Source organism: Trichosurus vulpecula, chromosome 5, assembly GCF_011100635.1.
Source record: "Trichosurus vulpecula isolate mTriVul1 chromosome 5, mTriVul1.pri, whole genome shotgun sequence".
Classification (NCBI taxonomy): domain Eukaryota; kingdom Metazoa; phylum Chordata; class Mammalia; order Diprotodontia; family Phalangeridae; genus Trichosurus; species Trichosurus vulpecula.
Window position 1 is genome coordinate 210,263,959 of NC_050577.1, and position 9,348 is coordinate 210,273,306.

General features: G+C 37.6%; 1 pseudogene; it reads left to right on the forward strand.

Moving 5' to 3' along the window:
* The first annotated feature begins 639 nt into the window (after positions 1-639).
* Positions 640-4,132, forward strand: LOC118849717 (annotated as a pseudogene).
* The last annotated feature ends 5,216 nt before the right edge of the window (positions 4,133-9,348 follow it).

Consider the following 9,348-nt stretch of genomic DNA (forward strand, 5'->3'; position numbering starts at 1 on the left):
TATATATATGTTTGATTAAAGTAAGACTGGTGACCTCTTTAAAGTGGCTTTCCTTTAGAACAGCAGATCAAAGAACCTGTGCTAGCAGTCCTCCTGCGTGCTGGTGTTATTGGTCTTACCACCCCCCCCCCCCCGACCAGCTGCAAGTAGCATTGTTGTTACAATATGTGTATACATACACACATACATACACATGTGTATATATTGCACACATATTATACATAGAGATTTACAAACATATATATGTGTGTATATATATATGTACATATATATATACACCCATATACACTCATACACATATACGTAAGACCATACTATCTGTATTTCTACTTGTCATCTCTTTCTCTGAAAGTGGATAGTATCTTCTTTCAAAAATCCAAGTCTTTCAATGTTTTGTAAAAAATCAACCAGCTCATCCTTTCCTATACCACAGCAGTATTCCAACCCAATCCCGTTCTAACTGAGAGATTGTCTATGAAAGTCTTCCCCCTATTTTAAGCATTTCTTCTATTCTTGGTTGTATAGGTTTTACTTATGCAAAAAAGTTTTAATTTAAAATAATCAAAATTGCCCCATGTGGGATGTCGGCATCAGCCAATGGGCTGGAGACAAGTAGGAGAGGAGGGAGAGAGAGACAAGATGGCTGTGGTGACTGCTGCTGGGACTACTCCGTTGCCCGCAGCATTGGCTGCTACCGGGACATTGGCACAGCTGCCTCAGCCCCTGGTGCGAGTCGGCACCAACAAAAGCGGGTTGTTGGAAAGTAGAAGATTGATGATAAACCTGTAAAAATTGACAAGTGGGATGGATCTGTGGTGAAAAATTCTTGGGGGGGGGGCAGAGCCAAGATGGCAGCTGGAAAGCAGGGACTTGCCTAGGGCTTTCCTCCAGGAACTTCCAAATACCAATAAAAATGGCTCTGAACAAATTCTAGAACTGCAGAACCCACCAAATAGCAGAGGAAAGCAGGGCTCCAGCCCAGGACAGCCTGGATGGTCGCTGGGTAAGGTCTATCACAGGGAGCTGGGAGCAGAGCAGAGCAGAGTCCAGTGTGGCCTGCACCTGGACCAACCAGACCAGGAGCCAGGTGGAAGAGGCTATAGGGCCCTGAATCTGAGCTGTGGCAGTTACCAGACTTCTCAACCCACAAACACCAAAGACAACAGAGAAGGTTAGTGGGGAAAAACTTCAGGGACAGAGTGAAAGGAGTTCATGATTCAGCCACTGCCCCAGGGGCAGCTGAAGTGGTGCAGCTACAGAATTACAGCTGAAGTTGTTTCTAGCCCCAGGCCCACCTGGTGGGAGGAAATAAGTGGCAGATCTTAGAGGGAGTGCAGAACCTGCTCAGATCTGAGTCACAGTCCTGGTTGGTGGTTCTTGGGGGAGAAGGAGTGCTGGTGTGGCAGAGCTTGCTGTGTAAAAATATCTCTGAAAACAACAGAGCAGTCCCTCAAGCTTGGGACAAAGTACTCTATACTCTTCAAGCAGTCATACCCCGATGAAAAACTCAAGGGTCAAGTAGTTAGTTGGGAACATGGCCAGGAAGCAAAAACAGACTCAGATTCAGACTCAGACTTTGGAATCTTTCTTTGGTGATAAAGAAGACCAAAACATACAGCCAGGAGGAGTCAACAAAGTCAAAGAGCCTACATCAAAAGCCTCCAAGAAAAACATGAACTGGTCTCAGGCCATGGAAGAGCTCAAAAAGGATTTGGAAAAGCAAGTTATAGAAGCAGAGGAAAAATTGGGAAGAGAAATGAGAATGATGCAAGAAAACCATGAAAAACAAGTCAACAACTTGCTAAAGTAGACCCAAAAAATACTGAAGAAAATAACACCTTAAAAAATAGACTAACTCAAAATGGCAAAAAAGCTCCAAAAAGCCAATGAGGAGAAGAATGCCTTGAAAGGCAGAATTAGCCAAATAGAAAAGGAGGTCCAAAAGACCACTGAAGAAAATACTACCTTAAAAATTAGATTGGAGCAAGTGGAAGCTAGTGACTTTATGAGAAGTCAAGATATTATCAAACACAACCAAAGGAATGAAAAAATGGAAGACAATGTGAAATATCTCATTGAAAAAAATCATCGACCTGGAAAATAGATCCAGGAGAGATAATTTAAAAATTATTGGACTACGTGAAAGCCATGATCAAAAAAAGAGCCTCAATATCATCTTTCAAGAAATTATCAAGGAGAACTGCCCTGATATCCTAGAGCCAGAGAGTAAAATAGAAATGGAAAGAATCCACCAATTGCCTTCTGAAAAAGATCCCAAAAAGAAAACTCCTAGGAATATTGTCACCAAATTCCAGAGCTCCCAGATCAAGGAGAAAATATTGCAAGCAGCCAGAAAGAAACAATTTGAGTATTGTGGAAACACAATCAGGATAACACAAGATCTAACAGCTTCTACATTAAGGGATTGAAGGGCTTGGAATATGATATTCCGCAGGTCAATGGAGCTAGGATTAAAACCAAGAATCACCTACCCAGCAAAACTGAGTATCATGCTCCAAGGCAAAATATGGATTTTCAATGAAATAGAGGACCTCCAAGCTTTCTCAGTGAAAAGACCAGGGCTGAATAGAAAATTTGACTTTCAAACACAAGAATCAAGAGAAGCATGAAGAGGTAAACAAGAAAGAGAAATAACAAGGGACTTACTAAAGTTGAACTGTTTTGTTTACATTCCTACAAGAAAACATGATGTATGTAATTCATGAGACCTCAGTATTAGTGTAGCTGAAGGGAATATACATGCATATATATAGACAGAGGGCACAGGGTGAGTTGAATATGAAGGGATGATATCTAAAAAAATAAAATCAAAGGATGAGAGAAGAATATATTGAGAGAGGGAGAAAGGGAGAGATAGAATGGGATAAATTATCTCACATAAAAGTGGCAAGAAAAAGGAGTTCTGTTGGAAGGGAAGAGGGGGCAGGTGAGGGGGAATGAGTGAATCTTGGTCTCATTGGATTCAACTTAAGGAGGGAGTAACATACACACTCAATTAGGTACCTTACCCCACAGGAAAGAAGAAGGAAGGAGATAAAAAAGGGGGGATGATAGAAGGGAGGGAAGGTAGGTAGAGGAGGTAATCAAAAACAAACACTTTTGAAAAGGGACAGGATCAAGGGAGAAAATTGAATAAAGGGGGATAGGTTAGGAAGGAGCAAAATATATTTAGTATTCACAACATGAGTATTGTGGAAGAATTTTACATAATGATACACATGTGGCCTATGTTGAATTGCTTTCCTTCTTAGGGAGGGTGGATGGGGAGGCAAGAGGGGAGAGAATTTGGAACTCATCGTTTTAAAAGCAGATGTTAAAAAAAAGTTTTTTGCCTGCACCTAGGAAATAAGATATACAGTCAAGGGGGCATAGAAATCTATCTTGGCCTACAAGAAAGTAAGGGAAAAGGGGATGGGAGGTGGGGAGTGGGGTGACAGAAGGGAGGACTGACTGGGGAATGGGGCAATCAGAATATATGCCATCTTGGAGTGGGGGGAGGGTAGAAATGGAGAGAAAATTTGTAATTCAAACTCTTGTGAAAATCAATGCTGAAAACTAAAAATATTAAATGAAAAAAACATAGAACATAAAAAAAGAAAAATTCTTTGGATGATTCTTCCAGAAAGGCACTTCTAGAAAAGTATAAGTATATGGAGAATTTTGGTTTGATGGATGGCCACCTCATCATCTGTACAATCTCCTGTTTCTTTGCCATTGTGGCTTTGGGTCTGGGACTACCTGCACTCCTTTCTAGCATTCAAGCCAGTCCTTGCCTTATGTGTCATCTCCTGTTTCATTATGATGGGGACCCTGACCATCTGTAATTCATATAAGGAGAAAAGCATTTTCCTTGTAGTGCATAGAAAAGATCTATCTGGAATGGATCCTGATGATATTTGGCAGCTCTCTTCTGTTCTTAAACAATTTGATGACAAGTACACCCTGAAGCTGACCTTTACTAGTGGGAAAACCAAGCAGCAGAGGGAAGCAGAGTTCACTAAATTCATTGCTAAGGTTTTTTGACAACAGTGGGATGCTGGTCATGGAGGCCTACGAGCCCGAGATCTCCAAGCTCCACGACAGCCTTGCCACAGAGAGGAAAATGAAATAACCCTTTCAGAAGCAGCCTTTTTTTCTGCTGGGATCATGCTGACCACACACACACACACACACACACACACACACACACACCCCAAATAAAAACAAAACAGAAACGAACACCCTACAAGCCAGAAACTAAAACAGAGTAAAATAAAAAATGTTTAAAATGTCAAAAATAAAATAATCAAAACTATCCATTTTACACTTCAACAATGCTCTCACCTTACAGTACGGTTTAAGATCTCATACTATTGGATCAGCTTCCTTTACATCTTTTTTCTTCTTGTTTCTTTGAAGTTCCTGATCTTTTGTTCTTTTAAATAAACTTTGTTATTATTTTTTCTAACTCACTTTAAAGTGATTTAATTGGAATGGCATTACATGAATAGATTAGTTAGGCAAAATTGTCATTTAAAAATTATATTAGCTTTACCTGCCCATGAACAATAAATATTACTTCAGTTATTTAGATCTAACTTTATTTATATAAAAAAGTGTTGCATGTTTATATTGTCTTTCAGTAGGTATTCTATCAGGTATTTTATACTCTCTAGTTATTTTAAATGGTCTAAAACAATATTGAATAATATGGCTAACACATAATGTAGTTTCCCGATTTTTCTGTTTTTATTAAATCTATTTTGGCTTTAACTTTGTCGGAAATCGTGATTACTACCTCTTATTTTTCATATAATAAATTCTACTCCTCACCTTTGTTTGATGCTTGTGTATATCACTCATTTTTATAGCATTTCCTGAAAGCAACATATTGTTGAATTCTGCTATCAGTTTTCTTTTTATAGGTAAATCCATCATATTCACATTTAAAGCTATAATTATTTGTTGTATAGTTTCATTCTTCCTATTTTTCTTCTCTATCCTTCTCACCCTATTCCTATTCCTCCTCACTCCTTTGCTTCACTTCTCCCTGCTACCTTGTCATCCTATTCCTTAACCTACCAATCCCTCCAAGAATCCTTCCCTTATCTTCTCCCTCCACCTTATCCTCTTGCCCTCTTATTTCTTTCTGAGTATAGAAAATATATGTGTGTGTGTGCATATGAATACATACATATTATATACATACATACATACACACACACATATGTTGTTCCCTCTTTAATCCTTCCTGATGAGAGTAAGTTTTCAGCACTAACTGCCCTCCCTCCTACTAGCTTCTTTGGTATCAGTTTTTCCTTTTTTGCCTAATTCATATGAGTTAATTGCTCCTTTTTTTCTCTCCCTACAGTTTTTTTTAGAATCATCCCTTCATAATCCACTCAGCCCAAGCCTTTCTTTTAAACTACCAAATAAAATTGACAGTCATAATAAAACTAACAATATTTTCATATATAAGAAGTAAATAATTTGACCTTATTCAGTACCTTTTAATTGCTCCTTAATGTTTGTTTACTTTTTATTTCTCCTGAATATTATATGTCAAACTTTCCATTAAATTCTGCTGTTTTTGTTACAAATACTTGCAAGCCGTTCAGTTTGTTAAATTTCCATTTTTTTTTCATTCAGGATTATACTTAACTTTGCTGGGTAAGTTACCCTTGACTGTAACACTTGCTTTTTTGTTCTATGTTCTATGTCAGTATTCTAAGACCTATGGTTCTTCAATGTACTAGCTGCTAGGTCGTGTATAATTCTTTTTGTAGCTCCATAGACCAAAAAAAACCCCTCAAAATAAAATTAAAAATGCATGCTTCAGTCTGCATTTAGAAGTCATTAGCTCTTTCTCTGGAGATGGAGAGCATTTTTCATCATAAGTCCTTTCGAAATGTCTTGGGTCATCGTATTGCTGAGAGTAGCTAAGTCATTCACAATTGATCATCATACAATATTGCTGCTCCTGTGTACAGTGCCCTCTTGGTTCTGCTCATTTCACTCCACATCAGTTCACGCGTGTCTTTCCTGTTTTTTTCTGAGAGCATCCTGCTTTTTATTACTTATAGTACAATAGCATTCCATCACAAACATATACCACAACTTATTCAGCTATTCTCTGAATCTTTGCCACCATAAAAAGAATTGCTAAAATATTTTTGTACATATAGGTCCTTTTCCTTTTTTTCATCACGTTGGGATACAGATTTAGTAGTGGTGTTACTGGATCAAAGGGTATGCATAGTTTGTTCATAATTTCAAATTGCTCTATGGAATGGTTGAATCAGTTCACAACTTCACCAATGGTGTATAAGTGTCTCAATTTTCCCACATCCCTTTCAACATTTGTCATTTTTCTTTTTCTGTCATACTAGCCAATTTGATATGCATGGGATGGTACCTCAGAGTTGTTTTAATTTGCATTTCTCTAATCAACGGTGATTCAAAGCATTTTTTTTCCTTATGATTATTGATAGCTTTGATTACTTTGTCTGAAAACTGCCTGTACATATCCTTTGAACATTTTATCAAAAGGGCAATGACTCTTCTTTTTATAAATTTGACCCAGTTCTCTGTATATTTGAGAAATAAGACCTTTATCAGGGAAACTTGTAAAATTTTTTTCATAGTTATGATTACTAACTGTATTTTCCTCATCCTATTCCCCACCCCCACCACATTTTCCTACTTACTCTATCCTTTCACCCTGTCCATACTCAAAGGTGTTTTGCTTTTGACTATTGCTGGTCTCCCTTCTGTCAGTCCCTTCACTCCCTTCTCTTATCTTCTTCCTCTCCTACTTTATTGGAGGGTAAAATAGATTCCTATAAACAACTAAGTGTGTATGTTTTTGAGTTAATTCTGATGAGAGTAAGGTTCACACATTCCCATCACCATCTTCCCCACCACTGTAAAAGCTCTTTTGTACTTCTTTTATGTGAGATAATTGCCCCATTCTCCCTCTCCTTTTCTCTTTCTCCCAGTGAATTCTTCTTTTTTGCTCTTTAATTTTAACTTTTAGATAATAGTCCCATCATATTCAATTCACGTGCATGTCCTCTATCTATCAATACTCCTTCTAATTGCCCTAATAATGAGATAGTTTTTAGGAGTTACAAGAATCATTTTTGCATGTAGTAACGTAAACAGTTTAACCTTATTGAATCCCTTATGATTTCTCTTTCCCATTTACTTTTTTACTTTTCTCGTGAATCTTGTATTTGAAAGTCAAATTTTTTATTCAGCTCTGGTCTTTTCATCAGAAATGCTTGAAAGTCCTCTATTTCACTGAATATCCGTTTTCCCCCTGAAATTTCACTGGATAGGTGATTTTTGGTTGTAATCCATGCTCCTTTGCCTCCTGGAATATCATATTCCTAGCCCTCTGATCTTTTAAGGTAGAAGCTCCTAAGTCTTATGTTCTCCTGACTGTGGCTCCATGATATATAAATTGTTTCTTTCTGGCTACTTGCAATATTTTCTCTTTGATGGGGGGCTCTGGAATTTGACTGTAATATTCCTGGGATTTTTCATTTTGAGATCTCTATCAGGAGGTGATCAGTGGATTCTTTCAATTTCTATTTTATCTTCTGGTTTCAGAATATCAAGATAGTTTTCCTCAACAATTTCTTGAAAGATGATATCTAGGTTCTTTTTAAAAAATTACCTTTCCTGGATCTATTATCCAGATCAGTTGCTTTTCCAATGAGATATTTCACATTTTTTATTCTTTTGATTTTGTTTAATTGTGTCTTTATGTCTCATGGAGTTGTTACCTTCCACTTGCCCAATTATAATTTTTAAGGACTTATTTTCTTCAGTGAGCTTTTTTTTGTACCTCCTTTTCCATTTGGCCAATTCTACTTTTAAGGCATGGTTTTCTTCAGTGAATTTTTGTACATCTTTTTCTGTTTGTCCAATTCTGCTTTTTAAAGTATTCTTCTCTTCATTGGATTTTTGGACCTCTTTTTAGCATTCAGCCTATTCTGTTTTTTAAGGTGTTATTTTCTTTAATATATTTTGTGCTTCTTTAACCAAACTTTTGCCTCTCTTCTCATGATTTTTCTTCCATTATTCTCATTTCTTTTCACAGTTTTTACTCTATTTCTCTTTTTAAAAGATTTAAAAAATTTTTTTGAGCTCTTCCATGGATTCTTTTTGGGTCTGAGACCAATACACATTTTTCTTTGAGGCTTTGGATGTAGCAGTCTTGACTTTGCATCTTTTTCTGAGTTTGTGTTTTGATCTTCTATGGTTAGGATCTTTTTTTGTTGTTTCCCCATTTTTGTAGCCTTTTCTAGACAACTTTATATTAAAGTTAGGCTTGGCTCCTGGGGAAAAGGAGGAACTGATCTAAACTTTAGGATTTTTGTGTAGCTAGTTCTGGGGGGTCTATAATTTTTCAGCTCTTCCAAGATGGTATGATCTAAGAGAAAGTGTGTTTACTACTCTCCTGGCCTGGACTTCTGTCTGTGAGTGACCATAATCACTCTTTTCCCCCATGGTACTACGACCAGAGTGCCCTTTCCCTTGGGGCCACAAGCTGTGGTGTGCTAGTGCTCCTCTTTGCTTTGGGACTGCCATCCAGGACTGCAACCCAGATCTAAGCATGGGTATTGCAACAGAGCACTGCACCTGGTGCCAGCAAAGGGACCCCTATAATCTTCTGACCAGTTATCTGACCCACTTACTGTTTTATGGGCTCATAGCTCCAGAAAAAGCTGCAGCTACAGTTGCTTGTTTCCCAGATGTGGCCCGTTTGGGCACAACTTGTACTCCACTCTCACCCTGGAGAAATAGATCTTTCCTGTTGGCCTTCTAACTTGTCTTGGCCTGGAAAATCATTTCGCTCCATCCTTTTGTAGGTTCTGCTGCTCTAGAATTTGTTTTGAGGAGTTATTTCAAGTTATTTTCAGGGGAATTTGGGAGAGCTCAGGCAAGTCTCTGCTTTTTGTCAGCCATTTGGGTCCAAAGAGTATGTTTAAGGACATACTATTGCACATGTACTCATATATTCTGCCTTATTAATAATAAAATTAAATTTAATTTTAGACAATGCTAGGAGAGATAATGATTCTAGCATCTACCAAATCATTACATTCCAATGGGTAGCAGAATTGATAATTGGTTCAAATATAGCATAAATATGCCTTATCTCACATTATCTTATTTGATCATCACAAGAATCCTATCAAAGAGATAAGTTAGGTATAATTGAGAGGCAGACAGTGCATTGGATAAAGGATTGGACTTGAAGTTTTAAAGACTTAGGTAATCCTACCTACTTCTAGGAAAGACATTTAATCTATCTAAGCTTCTATCTGCTTGTTTCTA